This window comes from Cervus elaphus, chromosome 21 (assembly GCF_910594005.1).
Source record: "Cervus elaphus chromosome 21, mCerEla1.1, whole genome shotgun sequence".
In the NCBI taxonomy this organism is placed as follows: Eukaryota; Metazoa; Chordata; class Mammalia; order Artiodactyla; family Cervidae; genus Cervus; species Cervus elaphus.
Window position 1 is genome coordinate 17,224,375 of NC_057835.1, and position 13,165 is coordinate 17,237,539.

Consider the following 13,165-nt stretch of genomic DNA (forward strand, 5'->3'; position numbering starts at 1 on the left):
TTCAGTATTGATCTTATTTTTTGTTGGATAATGCATGCGTTGTTTGTTGATCCCAGGTATGAGCCTTGGGGGGCTTCCCAGGTGGTTCTATGGTAAAGAATCAGCCTGCCAATGCAGGAGATGCAAGAGATGCGGGTTCAATTCCTGGGTTGGGGAAGATACCCTGGAAGAGGGCATGGCAACCCACTCTCATATTCTCGCCTGGAGAAGCCTCTGGACAGAGGAGCCTGGTGGGCTATGGTCCATGAGGATGCAAAGAGTCGGACACGACTGAAGCGATTGAGCACAGCCAGCCGACTGACTATGTTGTAATAGTTTCACGTGTAGAGCAGCACTCATTGTCCTATTTAGGCTGTTACACAATATTGAGCAGAGTTCTCTGTGCTATACAGTGGGTCTTTGGAACTTTTTACTTACTGAGAAAGGATTCAAATACATTGCTTTTTAATCTTGAAATAACATTGCTTTTATATTAGTCCTTCAGATTATTTGGGTAGGAAAAGTTAACTTCATAAGACATGTTCTTTCTCTAAATTCCTGGATCACTGGAAATGCCTTCAAGGTGGGAAAAACGTGATGTCAACAGGTCAATACTTATTGAGTAGTGAATCTTCAGATTTACAGAGCACAGCAAAAAGGTGCACCGTCTGTGTTCTCAGAGGGTGTGTACTGACACTATAAAACTCACATGCAGGAGAGAGAAATCCACAGAGGTGCAAGTGGGGAGAAGGACCTACAGTCTGGGTAGAGCAGAGATTCAGGATACATGGGGCAAGTTCCAAATTCAGTGGATAGGTTCTCAAAATTACCCTTGAAATTTCTAAAAGGGACTGTGGATCATAGAATGCAAATTTTTGTTCATAGCATCTTATGACAGTAGCATTTCTGATTAAAGAGATAAATACATATGTGTCTATGCAATAAATAGGGACTTAGTGGTAGAAAAATATGTATCCTTAAATGCTAGAAGGACTTCCCAGGTAGTACTAGTGGTAAATAACCTACCTGCCGATGTAGGAGATGTAAGAGACGTGGGTTCCATCTCTGGGTTGGGAAGATCCCCTGGAGGAGGGCACAGCAACCCACTACTGTATTCTTGCCTGGAGAATCCCATGGAGAGAGGAAACTGCTGGGCTACAGGGTCTATAGGGTGGCAAAGAGTCAGACACCACTGTAGGGACTTAGCACGTATGCACTCAAATGCTGGAATCACACTCATGTGCAGTGAGACACTTAAATTATGAAGGCAAGTGCTCACTGCGACAGGCGGAGGGAGCTTGCTTCCCAGCTTGTTCTTCCTGGAGCAGAATCTCCAAGCAATATTTCCTTGATGGAACCTACAAAAGTATTAAATTTGTTCTCTCTTTCTCTCTCTCTCTCTGTCCTCTGAACTCACAGAGTTGATTCTTATTTGATGCACATATTAAATACACAGTATATACCATGAACTAGAAGCCTTAAACTTTGAAAGGGAAAGCTTTGGATTTCAGCCTGCAAAGTAGACACTGACCAGCTCTTCCCCAAACCTTCTCCTTTATCCTGGACATGCTTCTCTGGGCCTCTCGTAATCAGGCAGGCACATGATGGAGCTCTGGTTGATGGAATAGAGCTGGTGGAGTTGCCTGCCACTTTCAGGCCAGGCACATGCCTTCCATATTCAAGGCTCTGTATCTTTCAGTCTGATGCCAATGACCAGGGGCACCTTGGAAAATCATATGTTAAATAAGTTGTTTTTCAGTCGTTAAGTCATGTCTGACTCTTTTCGACCCCATGGACTGCAGCCTGCCAGGCTTCCTTGTCCTTCACTATCTCCCAGAGTTTGCTCACACTCATGTCCACTGAGTCAATGATGTCATCCAACCATCTCATCCTGTTGCCCTCTTCTCCTCCTGCCCTCAATCTTTCCCAGCATCAAGGTCTTTTCCAATGAGTCAGCTCTTCACATCAGGTGGCCAGAGTATTGGAGCTTCAGCTTCAGCATCATTCCTTCCAATGAATATTCAGTGGTTGATTCCTTAAGGAATGATGAATATGGTGGGGCCAGAAAATCGGAGTTAGACTCCCTAAGTGACCACTTGGAGAAGAGCCACTTGCTACACAGGAAAACCCTTGTTGGACTCAGGTACGTCAGAAATCAAGGTGACTGAAGTCACTGAGATTTAGGGGTTTGTATGTTACAGCATTGCCTTTTGTAGCTCAGTTGGTGAAAAATCGGCTTGCAATACAGTAGACCTGGGTTCAATCCCCGGGTTGGGGAGATCCCCTGGAGAAGAAAATGGCAACCCACTCCAGTTTTTTTGCCTGGAGAATTCCATGGACAGAGAAGCCTTGTGGGCTACAGTCCATGGTGTCACGAGAGTCGGACATGACTTAGCTACTTAGACTGTTTATGTGACTTGGTGCCAATTGCTTAACCTTTCTGTGTCTTGGATTCAGCATCAGTCAGGATCTCTCCCAGAGGAACCAGTGTGTACCCTTAAAAGCAGTGATTGAGGAAGTTCAAAGAGAAGACTATTTGCAAAGATGCAGGCAGAGCTAAAGGACCCTCATAAGGAATGGTGAAGCATCTCAGAGTTAGAGACAGTACAGGCATTATCACTCTGAGCCTGGGATGGAGGACAAGCAGAGGATTCATTTCACAGAACTTGGAGAGTTGTTACTGCTGTAGGGAAGAGCTGCCTGGAGGGAGCTGTAACTTTCAATGGAAGATTGCAGCCAATCCAAGTTCTGGCAGGAAAAGAGTTGGAGCAATAAAAAGCCAGATGTCATCCTCCTATCTTCCAATCTCCCTGCTGGCTCCCATGGACTAAAAGCCTACTGGAATCCAGAAGGCAAGGAGCTCATTGATGTAGTCCATAAAAGTCAGTTTCCTAGGGTAAGGGTCAGCTGGAGATGGGTGGAGAAAAGATCTGAAGGGCCAAATGAAGACTTTGAAGATAAGTTTCCTTATCTGCAAATTGGGAATTCTAACCACCTATCTTATGGAGATTGTACTGGAGGTTAGGGGGTATAGGTAATAAGTTATGAATAAGATACAAGTCTTATTTCTCCTTGTCATCTGCTGCTGAACCTTAATCCACTGATGTCTCTTTTTGAGAAAAGTTTTTTCATTGATTTTCTTTTGGATGTCATTGTTATTCGGTTTGTTTTGATCTCCCAGAGATGTCAACATGACATGTTTCCCTAATGCCAGGAGATTTTTTCAGCACAAATTTAACTCTGGTGTTTCCTTGAGGTTGGTATCTTCACTGCTTTATGATTTATTTTTGATCATAGGTGAGGCTTGAGAAAATATCCAATTTCAGGATCCTTGGCAGATTCTTCCTTCTTAGTTTCAGCCGCTCGTTGTTACTTTCAGAGTTATGTTGCCAGGACTTCCCTGCTCCTCACTCCAGGCAAGAGCCATGCTTGCTGCCTCCTGGGTTTCATCATTTCATGCTTCATGTCTGCTTCTGGGTTTGTTAGAGAAACTTACCTTTTCACGAATGGGAGATGAGCAGACCTTTCCAAATAAAGCGATGGGGGATCCGCGTCCATGTGAGGCAGGCTTGGTGTAATGAAGGGAAACCGGCAGCCTTCGGTTCTGATCCCTTTCCAGCCTCTTGCAGTATAAACTTGGAAAATCCCTTTTCTTGCTCTGAGCCCTATTTTCTTCATTTGCAAAATGAAATTTCATTACATTTCTCTCACTGGTTAGATCTGGAGAGGTAAAATGAAATATACATGTATAGAAGCCTAGACACATTGCTTGGTACATAGCAGGCATTCAGCAATTCCTGTAGACAAATCAAAACCTCTGAGATGCGATGGGGATCCTCAACTTCTGATTATACTGGAGCTTAAAAGGAGCTGACAAGGTGCTCTGGGCCTACAAATACTGAGTCCTCCCAGGCGAAATGTGTGCTCTCTATTCTAAATGACAGTCTTTTTGTCTTTGTTGTAAGCATTACTAAAATTTTTCTCTTGGGCAAATTAAATCCACAGATATCAAATCTACTTCCTAAGATTCTGTGATGGTAAGATGGGAGCTGGAAAAAATAACATTAAAAATTACATAAAAATCCTAATAAATCATGCAAAAATCCCTGTTAAAATATTTTTGGCTGAGTTACTTTTCATTTTTATATTCTTCTTGTGTGATATAGAACATCACCCTTGCCCTGAGTATTTCTGGAATATCTTGTCATTCAGTGAGTCTGAGCTCCAGAATCACATAGGTTAGAACAGCAGAGACCTGAGTCCAAACTGTAGTCCTGCCCCTGACTTTGAGGAGGTCACCCACCCAACATTTTGTGCCTAAAAAGTGAACATCACGATGCCCTTTATCTCAAGATTTGTTTACAGATTAAGATAATGTAAATAAAATTCAAAGCAGTGGGTAAGGAAGAGTGCTCAACAGTGGTAGCAGTTATTGTTGAAACACGTGCCAAGTTGCTTCAGTTGTATCTGACTCTTTGCAACCCTATGGACTGGAGCCCATCAGCCTCTTCTGTCCATGGGACTCTCCAGGCAAGAATATTGGAGTGGGTTGCCATTTTCTCCTCCGGGGATCTTCCCGATCCAGGGATTGAACATGCATCTCTTACATCTCCTACTTTGGCAGGTGGGTTCTTTACCACTAGCACCACCTGGGAAGCTTATTGTTGACCAGGAACTATTATCAAATCAGTGTAGATCTAGGAAAAAGGTTTATGGAGTCCGTTGCCTTTATTTTAAGTCTGGGAAAACTGGTCTGAGAAAGGAGAAATGTAACACATCAAAGAGCAACCCATTAGTTCATAGAACCTGGGTTTCCTGAGGTCCACTGTAACTTCCCGGCACTACCATTTCATACAAAAGTGCCACCGATGGGCAGACAGCAGTAAGCCACATCATCAGGAGATGCAGGACAGTCATCAGACTTAGATGCCATCTGTGCAAATTCACACAACTGTCCTGACTGCCACCACCGCTCCCGCTCACTACTCCCCATCAGGTTCCGAATAGCCTGAGGATTTTATTGCCATCCGTTGAAAAATGTCAGCTTTCCATGATACAGTTTCAGACCAAATTCTGCAAGAAATATTTTCACCCTCTCTTCCATGGCCTCTGAGAAGTAGGTCTGGCACACAATTGGAAGATAAATTCTATGCTCCCATAAAAATAAAGGATCTGCATCATGAGGAATGGTTAATGCTCAAATTTTTGTAGAATATGCTAGAAATTGGAGGGACACTGTGATCATGCTTTCAGTGGTCAAATAAGATGTCTTGAAGAAAAAAAAACACCACCACCAAGAAGGACTCTAGGAGAAGGCAAAAGGGAGGGTAAAATAAGTATTTCGTGAGGACCTACAATGTATCACACATTTTACCATGCTTTAAAAAAACTATTACTTCGTTATGTTTATTTTCCACTGAAAGTTCAGTGAGGATATGGCTCTATCTTATATTCTCATCTGTAATTAACACTGCCTAAAACTTTGGCCGCCTAATGTGAAGAGTCGACTCATTGGAAAAGACCCTAATGCTGGGAAAGATTGAAGGCAAAAGGAGATAGGAAGTTCAGAGGATGGGATGGTTAGACTGCACCACCAACTTGAGAGACATGAATTTGAGCGAACTCTGGGAGACAGTGGAGGACAGAGGAGCCTGGTGTGCTGCAGTCCACGGGGTCGCAAACAGTCGGACACAACTTAGCGACTGAACAATAACAACAAAGCATGATTAAATGTTTGTTGAGGGAGTAAATATGCTAGAAGCTCTCTGTAAGTGATCTTTCCAAATAATTTCAGTGACTTCATGAGTTAGAAATTATCCCCACATTGTGAATGAGAACACTAAGATTTACAGAAGCTAACTGCTGTGGACATTTTGTCAGCGACAGATCTGGAATCCCAATCCAGGTGCCATGATTCCTGAGTCCATTCTGTTTCCTGTGTGACATGCTGCCTGACTGTTTATGGGAAACATCTCTACTTGTGGTACACATTATTGGTAGGTGTTCTTTTCTCTAGTGATTTCCTGTAGATTGAAGGGAAATGGCTCTGCCTCAGAGAACCACAAGGCTGAATGGGTTGAGACAAAAGGAACTCACTGGACTGATTCTTTCTTTTTTACTTTTATTTTATGTTAGAGTATAGCTGATTAACAACGTAGGGATAGTTTCAGGTAGACAGCAAAGGGACTCAGTCATACATAGACATGTACTCATTCTCTCCCAAACTCCTCTCTCATCTGGGCTGCCACGTAACAATGAACAGAGTTCCCTGTGCTATACAGTAGGTCCTTGTTGGTTACCCATTTAAACTATAGCAGCATGTACAGGAAACCAGTTCATTCTAAGTCTGTGAATCTCTTTTTGTTTTGTAAGTAAGTTCATTTGTATCATTTCTTTTTAGATTACACACATAGCGGATGTCATATGATATTTCTCCTTCTCTGTCTGACTTACTTCACTCAGTATGACAGTCTCTAGGGTCCATCCATGTTGCTGCAAATGGCTTTATTTCATTCCTTTTAATCCTAGTCTGAGTCTTTACTATTGAGGACCAGTGTACTCTGCATGAGGATATAAGGGGGCTTATTCCACCTCTTCCCTGACTGCTTTCTTGGTTACTGGATAGTATATTAGTTATCTATCATGCATCATAGACCACTCCAAACTTAGTGGCTTAAAAACAGCACACATGTATTATCTCACTACTTTTATGAATCAGGAATCATGGAGCAGCTTGGTGGTTCTGGCTCAACGTTTCTCATGAAGCTGTGGGCAAGATGACCTCTGGAGGTGTGGTCATCTGAAAGCTTGACAGGTGCAGAGGAGCCACTTACCAAAATGGTCACTCGCACGCCTGTTGGAAGTGGCCTCAGCTCCCTGCTGGTGGTTGATAAGAGACCTCAGTTTGTCACCAGGTCGACCTCTCCATAAGGCTGTTTGAGTGTCCTCACAATACATCAGCTGTTTTCCCCCACAGTGACCCAAAGAAGAGCAGGGAAGAAGCCACAGTCTCATTACCTAGTCTCAGATGTCAGACACTCTCACTTTCGACATGTTCTGTTCATCAGAAGCAATTCACTAACCCAGCCTACACTCAAGAGGAGGGGAATTAGTCTTCAGTATTTGAAGGGAAGAATCTCACCGGATTGGTGGACATGTCTTCAAGCCACTGCCATAGGTTTGGGAGGTCATCTATTGTATTTGACACTGAAATACTCTATTTCCATTCCTCATGGGTGTTGCCAAAAGATACGGGGCTTTGAATAAGGGGTCATGTTGGAATCCTGAGTAAATATTCTAAGTCTGCAAGGTTTGTTTCTCAACCATAAAATGAATTTCATATCAAACCAATTTGCCATGTTTTCTGGGTGGATCAGAGGTCATAGAGATAAAGCTGTTTGTACAATGTCTGGCACAAGGTAAGTATTCAAGCAATGGGCTCATCAGTGTTCTTTCACAAGGCAACCCTCCCTCTTCCCAGTCCTCAGATATGTCTTTGTCAGGATACTGAAATCACACACGCACACACACACACACACACACACACAGATTTCGGAGTCCCTTCTGTTTCCACCACACCACCCTGCCAACTTTTGCATTACAGTCATTTTAGCTTCTGCACTTTGGATTACAGTTACTCGTCACAAAAATTGGATTCCAGAATCAGGACACAAGCTGGAAAGGAACTCAGATGTTCTCCCATCTTGCCCACATTCTCATGGTTAGTTGCCATTCTTGAGTGTTTCTGATAAGAGAGACATCGTATTAAATCCAGACTCCTGCACTTGCTATGCAGACAGCCTTTCCCCACTTTTCTCAGGGTCGTTAGCTTCCTCTCAAGTGTATGGTGAAGTTTAAGTTAGATAAAGTCTGTAACTTTCTCAGTGAATAGTAGCTTTTACTCTCACCATAAGCATGGTTAGCTTCAGCTCCTTTAAGGTCTAAAATATAAAACATTTCGCCTGGAAAAAGTCTATATATTAGGGAGTAGGGGTTGGATAGGCAGGTGTACTGCTTTTTCTTAAGAATCCCCAAATGTGCTTGGGTGAGATATTGGGATACAAAGAGGTAAAGGGGTTTCTGTAGGGATACAAAGAGGCATAAAGCTCACTGTAATTTTCCACTTTTGTCTCCAGATAATGGCAGACTTTTGAACTGTGGTGTTGGAGAAGACTCTTGAGAGTCCCTTGGACTGCAAGGAGATCCAACCAGTCCATCCTGAAGGAGATCAGTCCTGGGTGTTCATTGGAAGGACTGATGCTGAAGCTGAAACTTCAATACTTTGGCCACCTCATGCAAAGAGTTGACTCATTGGAAAAGATCCTGATGCTGGGAGGGATTGGGGGCAGGAGGAGAAGGGGATGACAGAGGATGAGATGGCTGGATGGCATCACCGACTTGATGGGCATGAGTTTGAGTAAACTCCGGGAGTTGTTGATGGACAGGGAAGCTTGGCGTGCTGTGATTCACGGGGTTGTAAAGAGTCAGACACGACTGAGTGACTGAACTGAACTGAATGGCAGACAGCCCACCCTGGTGAACTAGCTGATGAATGGAAAGCCAGCTTGTGTTATTCAGGTACATACTGATAGTAAACACAGAAGACTGGCAGCCCAGAGGCCTTGACATTGATGAAATTACTGATGAAACTGTGTTGGATGATTATAAAGTCAATCTGCTTGAAATCAAAACATCACAGCGGAACAATTTCCTTGGTTCTGTTATGTCATTTATCACCATTGTTTGTCTTGTTGGTGTTAACATCAATAATTTATCATAATGCACATTTTCCTTCCAAGCCCTCTTTCCTGTCTGATGTGTGGAATCTCTTGCTATTAACTTGAGGGGCGGGTGGAAATGTTAATTCTTCTTACATCACGGTTCTTTCTGAACCGAGAGCTTTTTCAGTGGGGACAGGTAAATTGGTAAAAGCTGTTCCACGTTGGACAAAGACTGTTTTCCTTGCTCTGTACATCTGTATACATTTCCAATTGTCATTTAAGGTGCTCTTCTTCTGGGGTTGGTGGTGTAGGGAAGCAGGCAGATACGTTAAATCTAAAGCAGGTAAAAGCAACAATTCTTGGGATGGCAGAAACCACTAGCTGCATTCCAAGATCAGTTCTCCCTTTCTGCCGTAGTAACATAACCTCCTTTTTTATGGGGTAGCAGTGGGCACATAGCTGAAGACTGTATTTACTAGTTTGCCATGGCACTAAGTTATGGCTGATGAGAATTGGCAGGAGTGTGATGTGAAATTTGGGAGGAAGGCTCATTAAAGGAAACTGAATTTGCTGGAAGCCTTTCAACTCTTACCCCATTACCATTTTCCTTCTAGCCTACAACACAGATGTGATGGCTAAAGCTCCAGGGCCACCCAGGACTGTGAGATGACATTAGGATGGAAACTGCAAGTTATGAGGGCAAACAAAGTGAAGGAACTTGGATCCTGACGGTCATTACACCACCGTAGCAAGCCCAGACTTCCTACCTTGGGAAGATATTTAAATAGCTGAATTACTTAAATCATGGGGTTAAACAAATGCTTAGGTTTTCTGTTATATGCAGGTGATGTTAATTCTAAGAGAAATATCTGGGAGCATCCCTCAGTCAGGAAGAGCACCTGGAGAAGGAAATGGCAACCCACTCCAGTATTCTTGCTTGGGAAATCCCATGGACAGAGGCGCCTAGCAGGCTACAGTCTATGGGGTTGCATAAAGTCAGATACAACTAAGCACGCACACACACACACACACACAGATGGGAGGGAGGACTGGAGATCGGGAGGGAGAGGGAAGATCAGAGAGGACTCTCTGGTTCTTGGTTTGGGTGACAATGTGGGTGCTGTGCTCAGTCTCTCTGCCAATTCCGACTCTGTGTGGCCCCATGGACTGTAGCCCGCCAGGCTCCTCTGTCCATGGGGATTCTCCAGGCAAGAACCCTGGAGAGGGTTGCCCAGCTGCCCCTCCTTCAAGGGATCTTCCCAAGCCAGGGATCGAACCCTGATCTCCTGCATTGCAGGCAGATTCTTTACCATCTGAGCTATCAGGGAAGCCCAAGAATACTGGAGTGGATAGCCCCCAACCATGTGGGTGGTGATCGCTTTCACTGAGAGGAAAGACGGGATTGTAAGAGGAGGCGATATGCTTGGTTAAGCAAGAAGGGGCTGTGGGACTTTAAGGCATAGAATTCTCATAGGCAGCTAGATATGAGTGTTAAGGGCTATGAAGAGATGGTAAGTGAAGAGACACAGGCTTGGTCATAACTAGAAAGGAGACCTAGTTGTGTTGAGAATTAACAGAGAGCTTGATGGAGCTTCCGGTGGGACAGCTGAGGATAGTAAACAGATACACACACACATAATTAAGATTCCAGACAGGATGTCACCTGCACTTTTCCCCACAGGTACTCATATTTTGCTAAGGCACCAAATAAACAGAAAATTTAAAGCCAGTCATTTCTGCTTCTAATGAATCTAAGGCAAATACTGCTGCCACGTAGAGGTTCTAATCAGCATGAGAGAACTAGCGTTGCCATAGTACTTTGCCATTATTTCAGTCACAACAAAGCCTTGTGATGTCTTGAACCTATGTGACCTAATCACAGACAAATAAATGATTTCCAGTAGGGTTGTAAAATATTGAAATAGACGAAAGGATTCCCCGGTACACCTTGAAGGAATCATCAAGTAGCGGACAGAGCGTGGATGTGAGACTATCAAAACTGGGGGAGTATGTTAGCTCTAACTGCTTCTCCCTAGACTACATTAATGTCTCAGCTCAACTCCCTTATGGGGAAAATGTACCTCATGGCACTGCTGCGAGAAATAGGAGATGACACATTTAAACCATAGGGACAGTGCCAGGCATGTAGGAGACCCATAATTCTCCATCTCATTTGGTTAACAGGAAACTTAAGCCCTGGGAAAGTGGGGATCATCTTACAGATGCTTCCTGTGTGAAGGCTCCATTCTCATGGAGTTTTCTAGACCAGAAGCAAAAGAACCTTAATGAAAAAATTTTAAAATATAGAAACAAAGAGAAGAGCTGGTACACTGTGGCTTCCCTGGTAGCTCAGCTGGTAAAGAATCCGCCTGCAATGCAGGAGACCCCAGTATGATTCCTAGGTTGGGAAGATCCCCGGAGGATCTTCGTGCAACCCACTCCAGTATTCTTGCCTGGAGAATCTTGATGGACAGAGGAGCCTGGCGGGCTATAGTCCATGGGGTCACAAAGAGCCAGACATGACTGAGCGACTGAGCACAGCTGGTACCTTGCACAACTGCGTGGAATGCACTCATCTGTGTTGCACACAATCGCTCCTGGAGTTGCACTGTGTGTAACCTCTGTCACTGGATATCAGCCTCCTTGGGAGACACTTCTCACAGTGTCTTCTCAATAATGGCTATTTTCTTTGAAACTAGGAAGAGATGTGGTTTGTCTTTTGTTGCCCTTTGTTGAAGTCCTGCTTCCCAAGGCTTCTTTGAGCCTGACTTTGCCTCCCCTCTGCCACACACTTAATGCCTTTTTCACTTTTGCCTTTTCTCTTTGGCACATTCTGTTCCCTTTTTCTGGAAAACTCTTCCCCTGGTTTAGCTTCCAGGTGACCTCATCTTTTAAGACCTGGCTCAAATCTTCTCTCCTCCGGTTGCCTCCCCCACAAGCTCCAGGTGCTATTAAGGACTCTCACTTCTGTGCTGCCATGATAGTTTGGACTTACCTTTGTCATTGACTTTGGGATGAAGCCTGTCCTGGGAAGGCTCAGTATGATCACTGGTGATCAATGATCACCTTTGCAGCAGCATTTCTAGTTATTTCCCTCCAATGATATGCCCAGAATCAATGCTTTCTATTTATGTTGATTGGGGCCTAGGGTTTAATTTGAGCCAGGAGGAGAATGACTTACTGTGAATTGGGGCTATTCCTGGAGAGAATTTCACATGATCCTGCCCATGGGTATACAGTACTAGCACCCTTTCTTAGCCCTGTCATACGCTTCGTGTTTTAAAATCTCTTGTCACATGTGGCTACTTCAGTTAATGTTGACATATATATACTACCATGTGCGAAACAGGCAGCTGCTGGGAAGCCGTTGTATAGCACAGGGCGCTCAGCCCAGTGCTCGGTGATGACTTGGAGGGGTGGGACGGGGAGAACGGGAGGAAGGCTCAGGAGGGAGGGAGTCTAGGCACACACAGATCTGATTCATGTTGTTCGTTGTACAGCAGAAACTAATGCAACATTATAAAGCAATTATCCGCTTTATAACATTGAAATTAGAAACTGAAAATTATAGCCCACTCTCACTTTTGAATATTAATGTAAAACTCCCAAATAAAGCGGGAAAAGAAGCTAAAAAAGTGTGGATATGCATTTAATAGATTCACTTTGCTGTCCATATGAAACTGACACATTGTAAATTATGCCCTGTTTAAAAAAATTTTTTTTTAATACTACAAAGAAAAAAAAAAATAAGGCATTGCCCCAACTTAAAAAAATTGGGTTGTTCAATTGCACTAGTCACATTTCAAAGGCTCTATAGTTGTGGGTGGCTAGTGTCTGCTGTACCATATTGGACAGCATGGATAGAAATTTCCTCCATAGTAGAAAGTTCTATGGGATAGCATTGCTATAGACTGCAAATGTTTGGCGGGAAAAGTATCTTAGAATTTTGTTCCCCAAAATATTTTTCCAAGACTAGCAACAACTGTATTGCCTGGTTGCTTGTTAAAAATACAGCATCTCAGACAAATTATGTCAGAGCTACTGAGTCAGAATCTGCATTGTAACGCGATTCCGGGTGACCTGCAACAGAAGGTTGAGAATCACTATCACAAAAATCAGGGATTTCAGCCACCTCACTTTGGATGTTCTCAGGGTATTCAACTGCACCTTGAAACCTGAGGAGCCTTAAGAACTGAATATCTGGGTCTCAATCCCGGAATTTTGATGTAATGGTTCTGGGGGGTAGCCTTGGTACTGGGAGTTTTAAAAGCTCCCCAAGTGACTCTAAGGTGCACCCAGGGCTGAGCACCACTGCTTCAGAAACAAGGCAGGAAGGCTCAGAGAAGGTGATGGACATAGATCTCTAGTTATGGGCTCACTTATGTTCCTGACTCCACGGCTGGTGCTCACTGGCCTTGTCCTCATCAGGTGGAATTCTACAGGAGCACTCTGGGCAGATCGAGTTT